At 37.7% G+C, this 23,565-nt stretch overlaps 1 protein-coding gene and 1 long non-coding RNA gene across 10 annotated transcripts in view; both read right to left on the reverse strand.

Moving 5' to 3' along the window:
• The window catches only part of PDE4B (phosphodiesterase 4B), a 542,476-nt gene that overhangs the window by 269,158 nt on the left and 249,753 nt on the right, over window positions 1–23,565 (reverse strand). The window lies entirely within an intron of this gene.
• LOC102155947 overlaps window positions 11–23,565 on the reverse strand; it is a 35,946-nt gene continuing 12,391 nt past the window's right edge. The window contains exons 3-6 of one of the 6 annotated variants that reach the window (XR_005359644.1): window positions 14,182–14,299; window positions 12,523–12,590; window positions 10,421–10,522; window positions 12–1,059 (exon numbers count right to left, since the gene is read on the reverse strand). This is a non-coding gene — a long non-coding RNA (uncharacterized LOC102155947). Of the gene's footprint in view, window positions 1,060–10,420; window positions 10,523–12,522; window positions 12,591–14,181; window positions 14,300–23,565 lie in introns of all 6 variants that reach the window. The other 5 variants (XR_005359647.1, XR_005359643.1, XR_005359645.1 and 2 more) reach the window with 5 other exon arrangements.

Here is a 23,565-nt window from a genome sequence, read left to right on the forward strand (position 1 = left end):
ACAGCCTGGGATCTCATAGGCCCATAATAAATATTGGAAGGTATAAATGAATAGCATGAAAGTAATACATTTTGACTCACAGTTTAAAATTCTTGTGCACAGAATTCATTATATTTATCTCCTTCTCCATTGTTATTTTAGCCTGTTGATCTACACACGAAATCTTGATTTCTACCAGAAAAACTAAATGAGCTATTGACCATGGTCATTCATTAATTCAGACTTTCATGTTTGCCACAAGCTATATTCTAGGATAGGCACTGAAGTTGCAAAGATGAATAGTCTAAGTGGCACAAATTCTACTTCTAAATATGTATGCTGCTATTTTTTTCTTCTGTTGACATATCATGTATTTTAGATATATCCCCAGAGAATAGAGCTACTCAGTATAGTTCTTCAGAAGTAATTATAAAAGGAAAAAAAAAACAATTCAGTAGGTAGAAGTAGTTAACGTTAGTCACACTGCACTGGAAATTACTGGTCAGTGTAAGTTTACAGTTATTTAATGGATTCCCACCAGCCATCTATCTAAGCTTCTAATACACACTCAATCATTAAAAACAAGTTGGTATTATTTGATTCTACAGTTGAGCAATCACTTTGCTGTCTTCCTAAATGACCCCTCATACAATTATAAAAAGGTGACGAAATTTGATCTGCTAGGCTACCTATGGACAATAGTCAATCAGAAGAGATAGGAAAAATATCCTAATTTCAAGGAAAAAGTTAGGATCAGGCATATTACAAAAGCAACAAAAAAGAATACATAACCTAATGTGATTTTACTTTGCAATCTCCACAAGTTATTTATTACAGTTATTAATGCCTATGGAGATACAGTTCTTCATTATAAACAGAGACACTCAGCAAGCAGTAACCTGAATTTTTTGGAACCTCATTCTTTAGAAGGAGGGTTTTCTTCTGTGCTTTTGAAGTTGCCCACAAGAGTTATGTCGTTGCTTATAACCAAGGAAACCACAGGAAACTTGGTTGCTAGGAAACCACTGAATTGTCTCCATGAAGATCACCGCAGTAGGCTTGGCTTGAATAGAACAGATGCTAGGAAAATAAAATTAGGAAGTTACAGTTACTTTTTTTTTAAGCCTAGGATGCCTCCTTAATTGCCAGTTAAATCTTTCCACCTAAGAGAAACTATTTGTCATTTCTGAAAGGCCATTACACAGGTGGAATGGCAGGCCACGACAGGGTGCTGCCTGGGGCAGCAGGAAAGGGGCACTGTAGAGTGTGTTAAGTCTGAGCTCCAATGCACACATTCTTCTTTTTCCCAATTAACTTAGCTACCTAGGGAAGGGGTATGATGACAGCTACTGAGGATAGATTATTTTTAAAAACACACACTTGTAATTAAGTATTTTCAAGCCTGTGACTTTCAACATTTTCTAGTATGCTTTATGCAGAATAGAAGTCTGAATTTTAAAATTTTAAAGAAATAATTTCATAATTTTAGTACTACACACACAAATATATATGGAAATGATTTTGTCATCAGGGGCAATGGTGAACTTGTGGCAATTTGTTCCTTTGAGTAGTTGAGCTATGATAATACCTAGCATAAGAACAAAGAAATGGCTAAACTTGGTCTGGCTTCTGAATCATCTAGCATAAGTTCCTCTTATAAAATAGGGTGATCAAAGTTCCCTTCAATACCATACTTGTTCTCTTATGACCTCTCCTGCCCTCTATGGTACAATTCATATTTATAAATCTATCTAAACCTGTTTAGATTCTAAGTATATTTCCAGCCTACACCATTCTTCGAAGAAAGACGATTCATAGTCTGACCATACCATCACAGTAAGTGGTATTTCCTTTTATAGGTCTCAAACCTAATTCTGAAGGTAATTCTTCTATTATTCCAGAACTACATTTACCTTACTTACTTCTTGTCTTTCTCTAGTTTTTCTTTTTTTTTCTCTAGTCTTTATATGTCCATTTGTCAAAGTCACTTTGTCCATAAGTTCCCATCTCTTCCATAATACCTATTTTTGTTTTTCAAAATGAAGTTATGGGATGCAATTCCTATCATCCCTTCTTCTATTTTCTAAGAGTTAAATTTATCAGCCACCTAAGTCAAGGGTGTATTATATGCTTCTCCACACATAGATTTAAGTTTTCCAATTGATACTCAAATGGATAAAATCTTCCATAAACTTTATCATGTGAGCAATAGTCTTTTGGGACCAATGGAGAGTTTTAAATAAAGGGTATGGCATAAGCTGATAACGGATTATGACAGATAGCTCTATGATGGCAGAATGATGTAAATTTTGATATAGGATTATGTTGAAAGTAAATAGAATAGTTAAGAACCTATTTGTGTATTTCAGAATGCACACAAGAGGCTTGTCTGGGAGGGGAGATGGAATCCAGAATATTACTAAACAAATAGTTTACAAATATTCAAGAAACCCAAGTGATTATTTCAGATGCAGTCTCAGCAAGGCGACTGGTTTAGTGCAACCTCTTTTATATGGCACTTCCGAGAAGAGCTTTATATCTTCATGGACAAGATGAAAAATTTGGAGCTATTTCAAGGTGAACTATTGGTACAACACTATCCAAAAATAGTTCAGGGATGTCTGGGTGGCTCAGTCAGTTCAATGCCTGCCTTCAGCTTGGGTCATGATCCCAGGGTCCTGGGATCAAGCCTAAGCAGGGAGCCTGCTTCTCCCTCTCCTTCTGTACCTCCCCATGTGTGCTCTCTGTTTGTCTCTTTCTCTCTCTCTCTCTTTCAAATAAATAAATAAAATATTAAAAAATAAAGACAGTCCATAATAAATGGCATATCTATAAGAAGATCTATGTTGGCATGAACACCCAGTTATGTCCTTCGCCTTATCAGATAAATGTATAGATAACATGCTCAAGAAACCTGAGTATATCACAAATCTGAAAGTGTGTTACAAAATCAATATACTAAAACTGAGTAACCATCCATAAATATAATAATATAATCCGTCCATAATTATAATAATAGCTGCAAATTCATGAATGGCTATTACATAGAAGATACTCAGTACCCCTGTCTCTAATCCTCACAGAGATCTGGCTAACTCGGTATCATTATTCCCATTCTAAAAATGAAGAAACTGGTGCTCAGCAAAGTTGTGCAACTTGCTCAGAATTAGTTAATTCGTGACAGAGACCAGGCTGGAGCCCACGTCTGGTTAGCTCTTTGCCAGTCAGACTGGCTGGTTTATGCTCTGAGAATAACAAGCTCAGTGGTTTCCTGCAGGAAATTTTATTACTCACTCACACTCCCTAAGTGGGTCATATGGGGGACTCTCTTATTACAGTCACTCAAGAACCTTGGCTGATGAGGGCTCCTGTCTCCTGTCTGCAGAGACAGCGGCGGGGGGCGGGGGGGGGGCGGGGATGGTGATTCGCAAATTCGTTCTTAAAGCTTCTGTATAGGAATGACATGGTTTGTCTACTCATATTTTAAGAGCTAAAAACTACTGACATAGCTAAATCTCCAGGAGCCCAAGGGACATAATCCTACTGTTCCAGGCAGAAGAGGGGGCCTGGAGCATCTGTGAAAAAATCCAAGTGATTATCAGGCTCCCTCAGTCCAATTTCTCCCCAGTTCACCTTATTGAATATTCAATAGGATGATATTGAAAAAAAGATAAATAGGTAGGTCTCTACTCCATTTGGGGTGAAAGAATATCAGAAATACAATATAGAGTAGATCTCACAGAGCAAGAGAAGATGTAAAAAAGACTCAGAGTAACCTCTAAAGAAGCCATCTATGTAATGAAGCTACAGGCATAGCATTATTAATAGCATTAAAAGCTATGATTCCGGTACACCAGTAATAAGTCCCCACACTTTCAGAACCATTTTTCCTGTCAAAACTTCTTTTCTGGGCTTCAGGCCTCTTCATCTAATAAATACTAGACATTGCCACTTGGATATCCAGAGGTGCTCAGAACCTCTGATTCCAAAACTGAACTTCTTGTCTTTAAAACTTCTTCCTATAGCTAACAAACCTCCTCATGCATCTGCATTGACCAACATAGCACCAGCCAACACCTCAAGTTAGAAACTCGGACTTGTGTTTTCTCCCTCCCCTCTCTCTACTTCAAACAGCTGTCTACCAAGCTCATTTGATCTTTGCTCAGCAAAGTCTCTCCATCCCAAGGGCCTAAGCCCAAGTTGTAGTTCCCTTCAGGTATATTCAGAACTTTTGCCACAGCCTCTTAACTGGTCTCCCTGCTTCCAGGCTAGCCCACTCCAAACCCTTCTGTCTCCTTTGGCCAGAGAAATCTTTCTAAGATGCTGCTTTAAATACGCTCTCCCCACTAAAAGCCATTGACTGCCCTTCCAGTTCTAGTAGGGTAAACCTCAAGCTCAACTGTGTAGAATGTAACCTTTTGCAATTTGGATTCTACATGTCTGGCTTTATCTTCTGCCCTCCAACTCCCACTTCATGGACACAAAATGACCAACTGCTCTCAGAATATATCTAACATTCTGCTCTTTCATGACTCTATGTGCTTGGAGGTGCATGTCTCCCTCCCTGGCATGAGCACCTTTCTCTTCACAGTCTGGTGAATTTCCATTCAATTTTTATGATCCAATTCAAACATCACTTTTCTCCATTATATCTCTCTCTTCAAACACCTCTACTATTATCCTTATCACACTGTGTTGAATTTATTTTGTTTTTATAAGTCTATCTCCTGTATAGAGATTAATACCTACTGTGGTAGGAATTAATTGTCCTAGAACTTATCATGGGCCCTAAAGTTTTGGAAGAATTAGGAGCAAGATAAGCTGGAGAATAAAATTCTACTTGGATGGAACTAATGGTAAGTTTGCAAACAGCAAAGTTGGGTTAAAATGTGCAGAAATGAAGTAAATCATGAAAATTCACTGACAAAATTTTTTAAAAATGAAGTGTGATTAATGGCAGTATTCATAAGCAAATGTTATAGGCCTGTTCACTCATTAGAATTTCCTAATAATTAATGACATAAGAAAATAAACGAGAGTGTAGAACGTCAGGACAAAAATGATTCTGAAAGCTGATCACAGTGAAAAGCTGGCCTTGGTTAGGTGACTCTAAAATTCTACACATCCCTTTACTATATTGCACCTACCAACTCCTTTATGAAAAGTTCAGGTAGCAAAGATACAAAATATTAACATCACACCAGGCTGGTGCTCTTTGAAGAATTTTAAATTAGCACAAAGGAAAGTGTTTCCCCTGAGAGCTACTTTGGCATTTTTACCTGCTCACTGCAACTGGTATATGAGGCCAAAGTAACATGCTTTTAATAAAACACTCCATAAATGCAGGAGGGGTGTGTTTCATTACCCTGGTATAATTCTGCTCCCTCCCCCCCTCATCACAGAAGAGAGACATCAAACCCCACTGAGCTGATAAAATAAGCTCAATGAATCCCTATAGCGAGAACAGCATTAGCTGTGGGATTGCATAGATTTCCTATCGCCCAAGCCTGGGTAGCATTTCATTATTGAAGTTGTCTAATTGCTTTGGTTCAAGGATTTTCCCCAATTCCTTTCTTTCTCTATTTAAAATCACTACAACAAACAAATGAAACAATAACACAACAAGCAGTAGTGTGGGTTGAGTGCCTCATTACCAAGGACAGCTGCACAAAACTGTAGTCAAACACTTATTTTTTATGCTAACACAAACAAAGCTTGTCAAGATACCCCATAACCTGTCAAGACCAAGGGGAAAATGCGCTGCCTACCCTGGATCTCTGTGTTCGTGCCATCCAGAATCCAGCAGAAATTTCTAGAATCAGAGTGCCCAGCCATTCTGCTAATTATGGCAACCTATGGTTCTGTTTTCAGCTGCTGCCAAGTTATTATTTCCCTAGCTGCATGTAGAGCCACTCTAGATTTCCCTTCTCCCAAAATAAAACTTCTTAGATGCTCTTAGAGCGGCTTCATAGGAAGGTAAATGGCAGGATGTGCTGCTAGTTCATATTAAAATTTGCCCATTCATTAAATTTGTACCTTCTCCTATTATTAAGAGGGCTTCTAAATTTCCCTGTCTGTACTTCTCTCATAAAATCCCTTTTTAAATTCAGTGACTTGCTCCAAACCACTTAATCATTCTATATTTCATAAAAAATTTAATGGTATCTAATCCTCTAAGTCCTACTAAAATTGTTCTGTCTAATATCAGCTCCAAATCAGCCTAAGAGCAGATACCCATCCCTGAAACTCACAGGTTCTGACCCACTGTGCCCCTAATTCAATGGCCCCCAAATTTTAGTCTGCATGACAATCACTTGGGAGTTTATAAAACATGCATCTGTCCAAAACATGGATCTGCCAAAAAATAACTCAGTAGGTCCTGGATGGATCTGGATGGCTCACAGGAGTGTGAATACTGACAAGCACCTCCACTTGATCCTATTCCATACACAGAGAACCGACAACAAGGCCATGAGGACAAATTCCTTGCATAGATATACTGTCAGCCTCATCCTCACATTTGTTGTGTCCTACCTAAACAAATCAGCACACCCTTAAATCTATCAAAATAATCCCATATCTCCCACCATTCCTGCCCTAGCTCTATGCACACGGTGGTGTTAGCATGGGTTTCTTGATTTGTACATCTGTTTCCAGCCAAAACAAAAACCATCTCTGGAATCTCAGCTGAATTTGCTGCTTGCTTGACACTCCAACCAGTCCCCATCAGTGAGAATCCCCTCCACTCAAGTCAAAATCACAGCCTGAGTTTTTACCAAAACCCAGACAAAGCCCCTAGAAGAACAAAGAGACTGTCACCTATCCTTTAAAAAAAAAAAAAAAAAAAAAAAAAACTAAAAACAGATGAAATCTACCATCTCGAATCCCCTTGTTTGCATGTTATCCCCCACTTCTATATATGGGCCTCTAGACATCCGAAGTACTCATCTGAGAGATTATGAAATAATATTGAGTGCCTGCCCTTGAGGTACCCACAAGGTAGCTGGGGAAAGAAGACTGGCACGTATAGAAAAATAAAACACACTACAAGGGTAAAGGCTAAAAACAAGGTGATATAGATTGTTAATATTGCAGGCATTCAAAGACGAAGGAAATCAATAAAAGCAAGAAGAATTTGATGTTTTCCAAAAGAGATTAAGACTTGAACTGGCACTTAGATCATGGAGAGATTTAAGGTTTTAGATTGACAGAATGAGAAGAAAGATACTCTGGACCAAATACTATGTAGAATAGGGTGTACAGCATGTATAGTATAGCATAGTACGAAGTACAGCATTGTGTAGAGGTGCAGTGAAAAGAGAAGAAAGTTGAAGTGAGACGGGCATGGGTTTGAATTCTGACATGACATAGGCAAATTCCTTAAGGGGATGCCTTAACCTCTCAGAATCCTTTCCTTCATTTGTAAATCAGGAAAATGATGTCCATGGAGTCTCACTTGCATACACATTAGAGATAAGCTCTGTAAAACAGCTATACAATACTAACCACATCTTCAACACTTAAAAGTTAGCCATGCCTATGACAATAGTGACAAGTCTGGAGGCAAGGTTTAGTGTCTCCAGCATGCAGAGTCTATCGTCCTACAGCAGCTGCTACACCCTGAGAAGTGGAGACATGATTACAGAGAGTTGGGGACAAATGGTGGGTGGTCCTGTAAGTTAGCAGATAACTTTGGACTTGATAGGGGAGGAACAGATGAGCTGTTTAGAGTTACTGAACTGGGTAGTGACATGATGAAAGCAGTGTTTAAAGAAGATTAATGTGGTCATGGAGGAAGAGAAGGAACGAGAAAATCCTACAGGCGTGGACACTAACTAGAAGGCTGTTGTGGTGATGGGCACAAAACGACAAAGTACAGAATGCAGAGGACTGCAAAAGGGAGGCTTGGAAACACTTTAAAGAAAATGTTTTGTTCCTTTCTTTGGAAAGGATTTTGTGATTGACTATGGGGGGGGGGGGAATGAATGAGTCAAAGGTCAAGTCTAATCACAGTAATTTTCTTACTAATTGCCTGCTGTTAATCTTTATCTCCCACTAGATTTTGAATTCCAGAAGGTAAAATAACATTTCTATCTCACTCACGAGTGCCTAGCATTGTACTTCAAGCATAGAAGATATTCGAAACATTTTAAAATGTTTTTATTAATGAATAAGGAATTCACGAGTGAATTTTATTTGTGGAAAATAAATGGAATGAAGAAATAAATAACATTCATGACTGCCCCCAATAAAAATTGTGAAGATTCACTGAGCACTTTCTACTGAGCATTTTGTAAGGCTTTACATGAACTATCTTATTTCAATCCTAACAAAATTCCTATACAGCAGACACTGCTGTTATCTTCATTTAAAATGAGGCACAGCAAGTTTAGGCAATCTGCCTAAGGTCACTCAATGAGAAAATGACAGAGCCAGGATTCAGATTTATGCCTTCTGAGGCCAAAGACTATGCACTTTCTCAAGAAAGTGGGAATGAGGGGCGCCTGGGTGGCTCAGCATTGAGAGTCTGCCTTCGGCTCAGGTCGTGATCCCAGGATCCGGGATGGAGCCCCCCTCGGGTTCCCTGTGAGAAGCCTGCTTCACCTTCTGCCTGTGTCTCTGCCTCTCTCAATTTGTGTCTCTCATGAATAAATAAATAAAATATTAAAAAAAAAAAAGAGTGGGAATGAGCGTTGGAAAAACAGAAAGTCTTGTCAAAAGAAAAAACAGAAGGAATGGGAGCCAGTTGACTTTTATATACCTTACACTTCATAGACATCTACTCTTCATATCAATTCCACTGGTAGGTAGGCATTCCCTTAGGTTTAAATTGACTACCTACTGTGAATAAGCAAGGTCCCTAAAGAGAAAAAAAAAGCAGGCTTTGTTCTCAAGGGTAGGAATATTGAGCAGGGGAAAGTCAATGTGACAAGTAAAATAAAACCAAAAGATAACAGTAAAAGACACACTACAAAGCTGCCCTATTAAATGTGCAAGGGAGATGCGCATTAATAAATGTTAGGACTTGGGAGCAGGAGTGAATGCTGCCGTGCTCCAGTGCTTCTCTCATTTTATTCTCTCACTTCTTTCACATGTATGTTTCCATTCTGACTTCTCAGTTATGAGGCTACACAAAATACATTAACCCATTTCAAGAGTTTTTTTTTACAACCCCCCCCTTCCAGACATCTGATGATACTTTCAAAGAAGTGACTTATGAAGTGAGCACATGGCATTTTAGCAGGCAAATCCAGAGGATCTGCAGCTACACACACACACTGCCTGATTCACTTCTATGGACAATGTTTTTTGTAGTAAACAGCTTCAACTGAATTAAGAATTTCTCAGTTACTACATTAGAACTAGTTCTATGAAGTATTTTAGGTATCTCTACACTGTAAGAAGAGCCATCGTAGACCAAATGTACACAGAGGAAACAATTATAGGGATGAATCTAAGGCAATGAACATTATCCAGTTTCTCAGAAAGCTAAAAGAAAGCCCTCATCCCTCAAAGAAAGACATTTACAATGGGAATATTTAAAAATATGTACTATCTGGTCTCCTGTCACCTTAATGAGAGTATGCTAGATATGTAATTTATCTTTAGATTAGAGATTTAGTTGCACCTTAGAATCAACTGGAGAGATTTAAAAATACCAATTCCCTGGGCCCCACCCCACATGAATTAAATTAGAATCTCTGAAGGTTGGGCCAAGAACATCAGACTCTTTGTTAAATGACTCAGATGATTATAATGTAAAACCAGGACTGAGAACCACTACTTTAGATTATGACTCAGAGACATCTTTATGAATATCAGTTATTTCTGCATTTACTACCCATAGCTGCAGGAACTGATGGAGAAGAAGAATTGATGGCAGTCGAGACTGATGATTTACTTGCCCAAACTCTTGCACTCTGACAGTGCCTAGGCCTTCTTCCCAGTACTACTGTGTGCTGACTATGTGACAGGTACACTTCCCCAGTGTATACTTCTTCATACATAGTACTTGATTTCTGTTGAAAAGAATGAGCTTTTTATCTATCACCAAGCACTGAAGGCAAACTTTTGTAATACCAACTGACCAGTGGCAGTATATCCAACCCTCAGGTGATCTGTTCACCATCTCTGTGGGTATTCTGGTTATTCAGGAGCTGGCTCTCATCATTAAAGTATGGAAAGTTATGGCTCACAATGTTTCCAGGGCCTGACTGACCCAATCTTGAAATAGGAAAGCTCCAGAAGCTGGTCTCTGCATAATACCAGAGACCACCATTTCTTGAATGTTTTTAAAGGTCAGGTACTAGATTAAGTGCTTTTCACAACATTATTTCATTTGATACTCACACAGGAACCCTGGGGGTGAGTATTTTGTTCAGGGTCCTGTCATTAAAACCAAAACCAACCTAGATATTTCAAACCAAGGGAGTTTACTTACAGGGAATTTGTTGCGCAGATATTAGATGATTAAAAGAGAAATAAGGATGCTGAGGTAAGCCAGGTCTTAGTAACTGCCAAGAAGTAGCTAATTGTCCTCAAGCTGGAAGGAAAAGGAAGAGGCAAGGATTAACAGAATTTATAAATTCAGAGGAAGAGCCCTAGAGTTGGTACTCAGGGAGCTGGCTCTCGTGGAAGGGAAAGACCATGGAGAAAGCTCTGCATGACATTCCAAAGCAAGGAGTTAAGCAGACCAAGAAGAAAAAGGGAAGGAAAATTCAGAAGGTCTGCACTAAGACTAAAGATAATAAGGAAGGCCACTTATTAACCATCTACAACATTCTGATAGGGAGTAAGAAAGCCAAAAAGAACGTGCCTGTAATACACAGGTGACTGCCTTGGTGCTACCTGTAGGATAGGGCTTCTCTGTTAGCACCTAGGGACACTTTTGTGAAGACATTACTCCCCCTCCCTCCACACACATACACTTTGTTTTACATATTTCCCATCATAGGTTACACTTCTTATAATTTTTATTACGAATTCAGGCTATCTCAACAATAGCATCCATACACCAAAACCTTTGTCCATGTATTCAATGATGATACAGTTTCTCCACTACCTCAAACTAGAACATTCTTATGAAACCTTTCATAAGCTGAAATGGCATGAAATGAAGAAGCAATTACCATTAATTTATATGGAAAGGATTTTTAGCATTCCCAGCCTCATAAAATAAGTTCTCTTAGGCTTTTCTGATACCTTGGGACATATCTTGCTAATGGACACACAAAATAAATGGAGATAAAGCGCAGATGCAAATCTATGGTGGCCTGAGGCTGAGCTGTTGAGGGTAGTTCCAGGGAAGAGGCTTGGCAGGGCTACTCTGGCTGCTCCGGGTGTACACTGCCTTGATAACAGCTTGCTGCAAAGCATGCACTGAATTTAAGAAACAAAACAGAAGAACATAGGGGAAGGGGGGAAAAAGAGAGAGAGGGGGAAGCAAATGCCAAGTGACTCTTAACTATAGAGAACAAACTGAGGGTTGATGGAGGGAAAGTGGGTGGGGGATGGGCATTAAGGAGGGCACTTGTGAGCACTGCAGTGCACATGTAAGTGATGCATTACTAAATTCTACCCCTGGAACTAATTTTACCATAGATATTAACTAACTAGAATTTTTTTTAAATTGAAATAATAAAAATGACGAAATCAATTTTAAAAAGCTAAATGCAAAAAAAAAAAAAAAAACGAAACAAAACACACACACATACACTGAATGCTATGATTTTGGGAGCTGGGTTAGTAACATTTTGACATGGCCTTCCTGTGTGGGCTGGAAACTTTCTCGCGTGGGGAAAGGAAAACACAGTGGCACAAGAACATGCAAATGTCACAGGCTGGGCAACAGCTCCCATTCCTCTCAGAGGTGTGCCAATGAAAAAAAAATTCTAAAGAGCAATTTGTTTAATACTGCTACTCTGGGCCTCTCAGAGTTACAGACCTAGGATTTTGCAGGACTATGTGTTGTAGGAACATCTGAGGATGGTATGGGCCTTTGTTGGAATAAAAAGGATTGCTCAAATTAGACACTAATAAACACCAAAAATTAGCAGATTATTTAAACTGTTCAACAAGTATTCGAATTGTTTTCTTTAAAAACTCCTTAGTCCGTGTTTATGCTTATTCTTATTTCTTCAAGAAAGCCTTCTACCTTATAACTGGAAAGACTACTTCACGATATTATACATTTTATTTTTAATAGTATTCATACGTACCTCACTTAATATCCTCATTCTCAATTCTGTCTCTCTGCTCTTAACAGCTCTTCATTATATTATACAAAATATTGTTTCCTCCTCATCATTTAGCATCTTCAAATAATATCAAGGAACCATTAACTCTCCCCTTTAGTTTCTGCTCACTCAAGCTGTGTGTAATTAGCTCCTTTAATCTTTTCTCTAAATAATCCTCTCTACTCTCTTAAACAGTTTGTGGCACATTCTCTGAAGTTTCTTGAATTGGCTGCATTTGATGAGCTGCATTACATTTGGCTTTACAGGTATACTACATAAACTATGTGCAATACACTGCATTACCCACCTTGCAGAATATCACAGGGAATTGAGAGGAGTGCGGGTCTATCCGACATATCGCATGTAACCTGCAGCCTACCACGTAAATAAGGTGACAGAGATAAAAGGTCAGAATCCCCAAGCTCCCTCAAATCACCGGCAGGGGCACCTGTGCTACAGTGACTCAATCAGTAGGAGTTGTATTGTTTTTTTTTTTTTTTCTTAAGATTTTATTTATTTATTCATGAGAGATACAGAGAGAGAGAGAGAGAGAAGCAGAGACACAGGCTGACGGAGAAGCAGGCTCCATGCAGGGAGCCCGATGTGGGACTTGATCCCGGGACTCCAGGATCACGCCCTGGGCTGAAGGCAGATGCTCAACTGCTGAGCCACCCAGGCATCCCCCTAGTAGAGGTTCTAAAACAAAACATTTCTGGAACGAATAGGTGAATTCATGGATGGGTAGTTAGAGTGATTTTTTTTTTCCTTCTGTTCCTGCCACACCCTTCCCCAAAGCTATAAATGATCCGCACTTTGAAACAATAAAAATGGTTTTTGATCAAAGTTAAAAAATGGTTCTAAACCAGATAGAACCCCCCATGCACTATGTGGTTTTCATCAAAGCTCCTGTGCTAGACCATGGTGCAGAAAATAAGAGCTGAAATCTATGACAAAATTGAAAGTACACTTTAGCATAAGGGTGGGAGAGGGAGGGATTTCACAGTTTTGTACAAAATGAATTGCCCAATAAAGAACAAAGTAGCTTGGAGAAGGAAGAAGGAACTGATTTTGACTGTATTCTAGGGACTAAGTAGAGGTTGCCGCCATGGAAAGAGGGGTTAGAGGAAGGAATATACAGGGGGATGGGCAGTACAGCACACTGGTTAAGGAAAAAAGTCTTAAGCCAAACAGGCAGAGTCTGAATCCCGATTCTGCAGTTCGCTAGCCGTGTAACCTTGGACTATTCACTAATCTACTACTCAACTTCCTCTTTGCAAAAATGGGCATAATAGTAATAGTCAACTATGCTGATTGCTCACTGTGTGCCAAGCAGAATATCAATGCTTTACATGAATTAACTCATTTAATTCTCACAAAATCCAGGAGCTCGATATCACTAAGAGAGATAATTCATATAAGTTGCTTACAACAGTCCAGAGCCAGTGGTCAACATTGGAACAGGCCAGTCATGGTTACCATTACATCACTACTACCATTTTGAAGATAATTAAAATTAGGTACACAGAGGTATGTTACTTGACCATGATCACACAAAGTTTAACAGGCAAAGGAAAGATTTGAAGCAGAAAGTCTATTTCTAGACAGCAAACAACTGGCTTCTTCATAGTGTGAAGGAGTGTGGACTTTATTAATAAAATAATAGCTATGTGCCTGATTCTGCCCCAACCACATGAAGCCTTCAGTGTTAGTGATTATTCTTACTATTGCAGAGTAGACAAGAATTATAGTCTGGGACAGATACAATTCATTCACTCACTTTACCGAAATTTAGAGTGTATCTACATATACTTGGCACCGGACTTAGTCAAGGGGTCATAAATATAAACAAAACATGGTGCCTGCCCATAAGTTGCTTCACATATAAAGAAAGTCAAATTCGTAAATAAATAACTGAAGTACTCTGAGAAGTGCTCTACGGGAATAAGGATAAGGAAATTGCACCTACCTCATTAAACTATCAGGAGAATTAAGCTGACATATGTCAAATCCTTCGATTAGTTCTGAAACATAGCACTTAGTATAAGTGCACTGGCTGTTGTTGACTTTACTGCTTTTACAGTGTTCTGAGTGGTGGTAGATTCATAAAGAAAAAAAGAGCAGAAATAGTAAATTGATGGCCTGTTAGCCAAATTCAACTCCCAGTCTTGTTTTGCTCGGTGTTGTATTCTTGTTGTTTTTTGTTGCTTTTTCTTTAATGGGAATGAATTGGCGACATTTACAACTCAGAAAATCATATAAAAATCCAGACTTCCAGTGTCTTTTGAGAAATCAAAATCTGGAAGCATATTTCTGCCTGGCAAACATTAGCAAAAGCCAGGGTTTTGTTTTTGTTTTTAAAGATTTTTATTTATTTATTCATGAGAGACACAGAAGGAGAGAGGCAGAGACATAGGCAGAGGGAGAAGCAGGCTCCCTTCAGGGAGCCCGACGTTGGACTCGATACCAGGACTCCAGGATCATACCCTGGGCTGAAGGCAGACGCTTAACCGCTGAGCCACCCTGGCATCCTCAAAAGCTAGGGTTTAACAAGCGCAAGAGGCCTGGAAGACATCATCCCATTGCATGGTATAGAGACCAACCTGCAAGCAGGAGGTGCAGGGTCCCAGTTGCATAACATCTTATGAAAAAGAAATGATATGGCCTGCTGGCCTGAAAACATGCAGCAATTCCTTTCTAGACCTGTATCTTTCCTAATAATTTGTTTCCAGGATTTCGGTCGCCATTATGAATTGATTTTTTTTCTCATTTTTATATCTAAGTGGATATTGCTAAATCTCTAGAGATGGGGATAAAGACACTGACGACTTTTCTAAATTCATAAGCTCAAGACACACCAGGGAATATAAGACCTGAAGTCTCACTTAAAAAGAAAAATAAGGTTCCCAAGTAAGTTAAAGAATTAGCATATGACCCAGAAATTCCACTCCTAGATATGTACACAAACAACTGAAAACAAAAACTTTTGCAAAAGCATTCATAGCATAACCATTCACAATAACCAAAGGAGGACACAACTCAAATGTCCATCACCTGATAGACAAAATGTGGTATATCTAGATAATGCAATATTCATTTACGAAAAGAAATAAAGTATTGGTACATACTACAACACAGATGAGCCTTCAAACAATTATGCTGAGTAAAAGAAGCCAGTCATTAAAGGCTACTTATTGTGATTCCATTTATATGAAAAACCCTGAATAGGCAAATTCATGGGGACAGAAGCAGAAAGCAGGTTAGTGGTAGTCACGGGATGGAGGGGGGGAACATGAGGAATGACTATTTTAATGGATACACAGTTCCCTCTTAGGTAACAAAAAGGTTCTGTAACTAGATAACCTGATAGTTGTAAAACACTGTAAATATACTGAATGCCATTGCATTTGAATAAAGTGGTTAAAATGATAAATATTGCATTTATTTCACCACAATTTTTTTAAAAGGCACTGTTTATAGGACTTAGGTTCTCAAAGTACAGGGGATTAATTCTCTTTTGTCAACGTATCTTTGTTCAGTAAGCTTCTCTTAAATAAGTGGTTGGCTTAATTAGCACTATATGAATAAATATCAAATAATGATCAAGTGAAAGAAAGCTTGCCTTAATTGCTCCTCTCTAAAGGCAAGTAGATGTCACTGATACTAACAATATTTTCTGACCCAGAAAACATTTGGATATGTGTACCATTATAAGTGTACAAATTAGTTCATTAAACCAAAGGACTTCCAACTCCTCTTCAGAGAGCATAAAAATGAACAATCACACCTCTAGAACCTTTTGACACAAACAATGAGTCAAATGGGAAGTTGTGTCTGCCTAAACAGCAGGTATTATTGACCTATGCTCTACCTACAGGGCCCACCAAATAAAAGCAATGTCTGAGGGACTCCGTTCCCAGCCTTGACTTTTCCAAAGAGCACTCTGCCCACAGAGCCCTTCTTATATTTAAAGGTAGCTCTCCTATACCCTATTTCTACTTTTTTCCGTACTAAGTATCTCTATGCTTTTAAATTCTTTCCTTCTTTCCTGTAGCTTCCATACCATTCAGCAACCTACACTCCCTTCCTGGGATGCTCACTAGTTTGTTAATGTCCTTAAGGACAGCATCCAAAACAGGGCTCAATGTTCCAAATGTGGTCCACACATATTAGAGTAGGATTTCCTCCAGAGTTCTAGAACTTCTACATTTACTGATACAACTTAAATGAATATTTAGGGGGCACCTGGGTTTCTCAGTCAGTTAGGCATGTGCCTTCAGCTCAGGTCATGATCTCAGGATCCTGGGATTGATCCCCACAACAGGCTCCCTACCCAGCAAGGAGTCTGCTTCTCCCTCTCCCTCTGCTCTTTCCCCCTGCTTGTGCTCTCTCTCTCTCTAAAATAAATAAAATCTTTAAAATTAGTTAATATTTAATTTGGGAAGATACATGTTATTTGGCCTCCTATTGAGTTTGTTGCCAACTAAAACTTGAAAGTGGCTATATTTTTCTTTCAAACAGTGTAAAAGGAAGACATGGCCACATCATTATATCATATACCAAAGAAAGAACAGAAGGTAAGAATGGGGAGAATGGGTCAGGATAGGCTGGAAAAGGAAAGTGTTATGAACTGCTTATATGGCAGGGTTCCTAAGACTCCTACCACTGGGCTTTCCATTTATTCAATCATAATTCATGTTATCATAAAGCATTGGATCTAGTATTGAGGCTTTATTGTCCAGGCACTATTCTAAAACCTTAGCCAACACTGCCTCATTGAATTCTCACTATAACGCCATGAAATAGGTTTGGAGAAATAGAAATTGTCTTTCTCCTCCACTAAACTGTAGAACTTCAAGTGCAGAAACCATATATGATTTGCCTTGGTTTTCCTAGAACCTATCAGGGTACTTAGAATAGAACAGGTATTCAGGAGATACATATCCTGTGTGGTTCATCAATTGCACTTCAGCCTGTTCTTTTCTTTCGGAATGGAAGAACAAAACACTCTAGTGAGGTGGCCATTTTGGGGCCATTTTGCAAGGTGACGCTATATAGGCATTGTATCCTCAGAACTGCCATGTTCACTCTCTGAAAGAGAAAGCTTCGCAATCTAATCACTTCATAAACTGGAGAGCTACCTGGATGTTCTCTCCAAAGAAATGTTAAATTTACAAACTAAAATTTAAAACCATTTCGGTAGTAAATTTTTTATTAACAAAATCCACCCCCCCCAAAAAAAGTGTCCATGCAATGTTTAAAAATGTTAGCACTGAGAAGAGATAAGAAAAAGTCTTAATACAGTAAGTATAGAAGAATCCAGGTGTGTCTCCTTCACTTGGTAGTGGTTTGGATGTAGAACCTTTTGGAGGAAGGTCCATCCTATTTAGATAGATGCACACCATTCTTAAACGTCACTGCATTCTCATTATTTCTTAAGCATTCCCTACAATATTCATCAACCTCAAGAATTTTTATTACAGGGAAAGTACCCGGTGAAGGATTTGTCTTGAAGCTTCATTTACATGAGCAGCCTCTTTGTGTATATTTATTTATGGTGGCTTTGGGGTAGGTTAATAGAGATGAGGGCATAGAGTGTAGACAAAGGTAAACCCAAGCTATGCCTTGGGAATGTACTGGTGCTGCAGAGGGAATGCTGACTGACATACAGGAGACAGCCTTAAATACATCATCTTATTTTCTTTGTCCCCCAGTGTTTTCCCCTTAAGAATGAAAGAAATGGATAAGTCCACCTCTAAATCTCTCCTACCTATAAAGTTGTATGATCTCAGTAAAGGAGAAGGCTTTCTGGCTGCCCACAGTGTCTGAAAAACCAACATGCTATCTTCTCCTAAGTTTATAGATAACACATAGACTTAGAGCATCTAAAGATGCTTTTCATATGTTTTTTGAAATATAAAAGATCAGTGATGATAAGGAACCCATAAGAGGTACCTACTCTCTTTTCAGAAAACTAGACTCTGAATTCCAAAGATGACAAGAGGTGACAATCAGGAAAAAGCAATTCTCAAAAAGCCAATTCAGTCCACGCGTGACATTGAAGGAGTATCAGTACCTGTTAGGAAATCATGTATTCTCTCTAAGTTCTTTACATTTCAGTTTTACAGGACTGAAAAAGCAAGGAATCACTTCAGAATATATTATCTGAAGTACTTAGCAAAGGGAACCTTAAAATTGAATCCTACAACTGTACAGGTAACAGTAAAGTTTGATATCCTGTTTTATCAAACCAAATCTCTGCATCTGGCACTGTTACAAACATGTACATTTTTCAATCATCTAATTTCTTCTCCCACAAATATATTGTCCATGAAAGAAATTTCCTCATGTTTCTATAGTAAGATGACAGTCAAAATAACCAAAATAAACTTCTAAACCTAAAAAAGATCTCAAAATTCAAGCTGTAAAAACTTGTTTAGAGAAAAAGTAAGCCTGTTTTAAATGTATCGTGATACTTGAAGCAGTCTTCTCTTAATATTTGCAGAGTATTTTATGTGCTACTCAATGCAAATTAAAAGCAATAATTTAAATTTCCGTAAGTAAATTCTCATGATTAACATATTTTTTTAAAGATTTTATTTATTTATTCATGAGAGACACACACACACAGAGGTAGAGACACAAGCAGAGGGAGAAGCAGGCTCCATGCAGGGAACCCGATGCAGGACTCGATCCCAGGATGCCTGGATCCCGCCCTGAGCAGAAGGCAGACACTCAAAGGCTGAGCCACCCAGGCATCCCATTAACATCACTTTATACTCTAAGGAAAATAATAAATTAAAAAGATGTGTGTTCATAAAATGCTCCTATAGGTTAAATAGCAAATATGTCATATTTTTAAAGGATTTTATATTCATTAAAGACATTGTCTTATGGAATTGAAAGAATACTCCCTAAATTTCTGTAAATATAACTGACCATGATAGAAAAAAATGTTCTTAAACCTTAAGAAATATCAAAAATAAATTATAAACAAAGATGTAGCAATTTGGGGTTAATCAGATATTTAGCTGAAAGAAATAAGGTATCTCTTCAAGTGCATTTCTCTGAATGTCTATGTATCCATGGCAACTATCTCTTTCCTTCCCTGCTTCCTAATATCCTCATCAATCAGTATTTTTTGATAATTATTCCCATGGAAATTTGAACTTGTCTAGTTTTGCCCTCCCCTAAATAGCCACATTCCCAAAAGGTGAGCCAAAAATATGTAATTTTTCAGTAAAGATAAATCTAGAATAGCCAGTACTTTGGGGACAAATTATTTTTAAATGGCTTATTGTCATTTTATGTTTCTCTTTGCCACCTTTCACTGCCCCCAGCTTCCCACTCCATCTACATCTCTCTTTGCCACCTTCCCATATACTGACACATTCTTTTTTTCCAGCTTGCAAATCTGTCCCTTCCACCCTCAACGCCTTTCCTCCCTGAAATTACAGACTATTTATAGTAACAAGAACACTCATATATTCCAACTACAAACTACAACAGACCTGTTCCTCCTAAAAAAATGTATATAGACATATTAATCAATCTAGTTTAACACATTTATTGAGTGCTTGCCCTGTTATGTTACAGGCATTGAACAGCTCAATGCACTTGTCCCAAAAGAGTTCACAATCTTGTAAAGTGTATGGACATGAAATAGATACCTTCAGAATAGCAACTGCACAAAAACAGTGTATACCCTAATCAAGATTTCACAGTCTGGCTAGATAAACACACAAATACATAACACACACACATACACACACACACACACACACACTACATACACAAGCATAAAGGGGGATGGAATAAATATTATAACAAAGATTCAAACAAAGAATTAAAAATAAATATAATTTTAATAATTATAAATAAACAAACAGAATTCTACCCAAATGATTTATTTTATTTATTTTTTTAATAATTTATTTATTTATGATAGTCACACAGAGAGAGAGAGAGAGGCAGAGACATAGGCAGAGGGAGAAGCAGGCTCCATGCACTGGGAGCCCAACGTGGGATTCGATTCCGGGTCTCCAGGATCGCGCCCTGGGCCAAAGGCAGGCGCCAAACCGCTGCGCCACCCAGGGATCCCTACCCAAATGATTTAAATGAGAAAATATAATAAAGAGGCTATTTACAAAGTTAATATTTAGCTTGCTCTTGGAAGTTTTTTCTGGTCTACACCTGAACTCTCCCCTAAAATGAATATTAACAAGTGTTACTCTTTATAACCCATGACACTTTGTTATATATCTATGATAGTGTTTATCATATTCAGTGTTAGAAAGTTTTCTTATGTGTCTTTACTAGACTTGTGATCTGGGAGAGCAGGAGGTATGGCCGTTTCAACTCCGTATCACTAGTATCCAAAGGAAGGTGTTCAATAAATGTGTGTCCTCTACTGAAAAGACAGAATCATAAATTATTAGGGATATAATTTCTGCATATTAGTATAATGCAAAGCTAATTGTTGCAAATGCTGAAAGCAAAATACAAAAATGTGCTATCAGAGCTGAGAGGAGGAATTAATCCTATGATAATCAAGAAAATTGTCTTAGTGAACGATGACAATTTGAAGTTTGGTTAGGATTTCATCATACAGATAAGCAAGGAGGGTATTTCAGGATGGAGGAAATGTAGTAAATGGCAGCATGGAAGCAGGAAAGAAATAGAGCATGCTCAGAGAAAGATATGCTTTGACTAGATGTCAAAGACTCAATAATAGGAATCAGGTTGGAAAAGTCCATTGGAACTATGCGTCAGAGCTTCACTGCTGATGAAGGTCAATGCCCAAATTGAAATAGACGAAAGGCAACCATGTAAGGACAGAGCAGGAAGTTAACATGGCCACCAAACCTTATCTAGAAATCATTCTTAGAAGGCCTCCTATATGTTCCACCCACTCTTTGTCAAACAATTCTTACTTCATTTGTCAGTTAGATATCCATTTGGTCCTGGCAACTATCTATACAATGAAAGTTTTATTAAATAACTATGTCTCATAAAAGAATGGAATTCTTTTAATTCAGGACTTTATAAAGATAGCTTAAAATTTAATTCAAAGGGATTTAGTCACACTGTGAGGTAAAATCTATCCATAGTTAACCAAACAGTGCATTGGACATATACCTACCTACTACAAACTATAAGTAATGTTCTTGTAATTCTGGTATTAAAAAATTGGTCAGGGGCACCTGGTGGGTTCAGTTGGTTTAGCATCTGACTTTTGATTTTGGCTCAGCTCATGATCTCAGGGTCATGAGATCAAGCCCTGCATCGGGCTCTGTGCAGAGCAAAGAGCCTGTTTAGGATTCTTTATCCCTTTCCCTCTGCTCCTCCCCTACTCTCCCTGTCCTAAAAAAAATTTTTTTAAAGATCAAAAATGGGAAATATCTATATCCTGATGCCTTCTGGGTTTTCCTTTTCTATGACTCTGTATTGGTCTTCTTGAGAATCTGTCCTCTTATATTCTGCATCCCATTTTAGTCTATATTATGATTTTATATGAAAGTACAGGTTATATTGGGGATTATGTTTAAATAAGAGAAATTTTTCTGTATTTCCCTCTGCAACTTTTCAGCATATTAATTAAAGAGCAAAGCACATATTATTACTTCTATCCAGAGATTTGAGTTATTATAAGACACAGAATTAATTTAATAGTCTCCCATGCCCAGGGGGCTGGCTGAGGGTGGGGGTAGGGAAAGGACATTAACCTCAAATGTAAGATCAATTCCAAATTCAAAATGGTAAAATATAAATTTTGAAAGTGTGCATTGAGTGTGCTTTGAATTTTAAAAATAGTAAAAGTCATTACTTTCAAAATCTTATCTTCACCAACTCTGCTTTCATAGTTTTAGCAGTTAGTTAATTCTAATAGCTGCTACACAAATCTTCAAAGAGGTCTCTTCTCTTTAAATGCTTGCTCTGCAAGATGCTTGCTGACTCTTACCCTGTTTCCCTGGGAATAGCTTCCCTGGTTTTGAGTTGTATTTCTGCTCTATGCTATTCTTTCAGTGAGAGTTCTCTAAGCTGTGTTATACTCCTGGCTTTTTAGAGGGACAAGAACAATTATAGCTCCCTCAAGGCACTAACTTTTGATTGTTGAATCTTATATGTTCCCTAGCTTTAGCAATTTTAGTTCTTGTATAAATATTACAAAATAAAAACAGCAGCTAAAATGTACCAAACATTATACACAGAACAAAAATTATATATATTCTTTTTCTTACAATAATCTTGTAAAGTTCTATTATATTCTGTAAGAGAACTGAGTCTTAGATCAAGTAGGATGTCTAAAATCATACATTTAGTTTAGAGTCTAAGCCAAAATTCATATTTAAGCCTTTGGAACTCCAAAATCAACACTCTTAAATACTGACTGGGCTTCAACTGCTGTGCCTTCAGATTAGTTGGCCAGGAGTGTGAATAAGAGATGTAAGATAGAAGGCATTAAAAAGCAGAAATGGACATGAAGCTGTAACTTTGTAGTCAGAATGAAGGAAGCCAAATGGTATTTATGTACATAATTATATTCTGCAGCTTTTAAGGAATATATATACGTATCCACCTGGAGCTTTCAAATTTTATATACATTTTTCTGAATGCTGACACATTACATCCACGTTAACATTTCAACAAAGCTAGTGCCAAAATGTGATAGTTAAATTCCAAGGCAGAATCAGTTTTGTTTACCCAACAGAAATACTACCTACCAATCATTTCCTACTTAATCTGGAAATAATTTATCTTTGAACACTTAAGAATTTTGTATAAAAAATACTACTCACTAATTTGCAAGGCTTCAAGGCAAACTTTTTCTTTTCATGTAATCGATATAAAAATAAACATAGATGATATATGTTGAAAACAGTAGACTAAAAGCATACTACAGCCAAATAGCTATGACAAAAGTTAATTCAATGTGTTCAGTACCTTTCATTCAAATTTCCACTGTATGTACATGATTCCAAAATGGATAGTTAACTTAGGAAATTAGGGAGGGATAATCTCATTACTAAGTACAACAAAATTAATTAAGAATATGGGAACAACCATCACAGAAATTGAAAACTAAGTATTTGATAAGGATTAGATGAATAAATAAATGATCAAATTACTTATGCATATTTTATTTTTTATACATACAAATTACTTACACATGTTTATTTATTTTCTTTTCATTTTTGTTGTTAGAAGGAAGAACAAGGGCACTCAAAAGAAGACAAGATGAGCCATTCAGTATAACAATAACTAGATGAAATTTTCCTAAGGTAAAAGCTATTATTAACATACATAGACACACACCTTAACGTGACACAAAGATATCACTAAACTTTTTTGT

This window comes from Canis lupus, chromosome 5 (assembly GCF_011100685.1).
Source record: "Canis lupus familiaris isolate Mischka breed German Shepherd chromosome 5, alternate assembly UU_Cfam_GSD_1.0, whole genome shotgun sequence".
In the NCBI taxonomy this organism is placed as follows: Eukaryota; Metazoa; Chordata; class Mammalia; order Carnivora; family Canidae; genus Canis; species Canis lupus.